The following is a 1,795-nucleotide window of genomic DNA, read 5'->3' on the forward strand; positions in this document are numbered from 1 at the left end:
AGGACTGATGGAAGCGCTCGTGGGGAGAAGAGGGAGGCCGCCCCTCTCCAAGATCCGAGATCCCCGGGAGCATCACGCCGCGTCCCGCGTCTTCCAGGCGCCCAAAGCCCTGACTTTGACCGTCCTGGCTGGAGGAGCAGGCAGGCGAGGGAGGAGGGGGAGAGGAGAGCCGAGGGATCCAGTCCGGGCTCCCGCAAGGAGCCCCCTCCTCCCGCCGGCGCTGGCGTTCCCGCGTCGCGTGACCGCGGCACTGCGGCTGCAGCGCGGCGCTTGGCTCCTGGCGCTGGATTCCTGGGCGGGGGGTGGGGAGCCTGGAGGTTCAAGATCAGACCTCGGTGGACTCCGATCGCGGCGCTGCTAGAGGGTGATGACGCCCCGCCCCGCTCCCCACTCGGGTTCCTAGTTTCGCAGAGTTTCTCGACCCGTGAAAGCATCGCTGAGTCACCTTCCCGGAACGCGCTCGGGACGCTCACGACCCAGCCAGGGCTGCCCCCAGAGCTGCGCAGGGCGGAGGTGGACACCACCCGGCCGCGTGCCAGGCCAACGGCCCCGGGACCCACGCGTCCCAGCCTGAGCCTCTCCCCTATCCCGGGCCCCGCCCCGCCAGGTGTTGGGGAACAGGGACGCCTGGGTCCTCTCGCAAAGCGGTACCTCGGAGCCGTGCCGAGACCTGCCTCTTGTCGACTTTCAGGGGCGATGGGAAGCGAGACGTGTGAATGGGTGTTGGGTGGGGGCAGGTGTGGGCGCGTGAGCACCCTGCAGCCGGGGCCTGCACCAGCTAAGCCTCCTACAGCGGTTTGGTCTTTTCTAACTTTGGTTAGGGAGTTAGAAACTTGGTAACTTGACCTTGGCAACTTCCTCCTCTGGGTCGCCGCACACTACCCCACAGGGAGCTTACTCGAGCGGGTCGTGGACACTTGCAGATCGGACACTTACTTGCCGGGGATGTGTTGATCACACCCCATTGACACCCGAGGCCCCGGGCCAGTTTGCAGCTCCCCGCTGAGCCAGCAGGGCGACGGAGGACACGCCCCCATGCTTGGCTCCCCAGTCCGAATGGGGTCGCCTAGGCCTGTTTACACCGCCAAGCTCCTTTCAGGTGGGTAAGGGGCGCGGGGCCTGGAGCGCCCTCTGGTTCAGGCGAGCATCGATGTTGTCCTCTGGGAAAAGCACCCAACTTCTGAGGTTCTTAACAAGGCCCCCTCCTCGGACCGCGTACCCCCCGCGCTCCTGGCCCTCCCTCCCGGGATGGCTCCTCTGGCTGTCTCAGGCTCCGTGGCCGTGCGGTCCAGGAAGCTAAAAATAACTCTGGGGGAGGATGGGAGCGGCTGCAGAGACACCCCAGCACGAAATGAGGGGTACCTGGCAGGGCCTGGACCTCGAAATCCGGGTGGGATTGGGGGGCGCGGGCAGCGGGGCAGGTTCCGCCAGGAGACTATCCAGTGACAGGCAAGGGTCTAACCAGAGCCCTGAGCCACGCGCGCCCGGAGCCCCACCCGGGGGCCGCTCAGATTTTGTGCGCGGCGGCCTGTGATGCGCGTTCACCCTCGCGCGCCCGGGACGCTGCGCTCGCGGCGCGCCGCTCGTAGCCGGGCCTGGGGCTCCGCGCCTAGCCAGCAGCCTCCACGTCTCCCGCCCGGCCGCGTCGCTCGCCTTCCTACTGGGTCCGAGAGTCCCCGGACCCAGCCAAAGGGCTGAGCGCTTGGCCGAGCCGTGGGCGCGGGCCGGGCTGGGGCGGAGCGGCAAGGCCAGGGCCCCGCTTGCTTGCGCCGTGCCGGGCCTGGGTTCCACCCCT

Source organism: Bison bison, unplaced genomic scaffold (genome assembly GCF_000754665.1).
Source record: "Bison bison bison isolate TAMUID 2011002044 unplaced genomic scaffold, Bison_UMD1.0 scf7180017864371, whole genome shotgun sequence".
Classification (NCBI taxonomy): domain Eukaryota; kingdom Metazoa; phylum Chordata; class Mammalia; order Artiodactyla; family Bovidae; genus Bison; species Bison bison.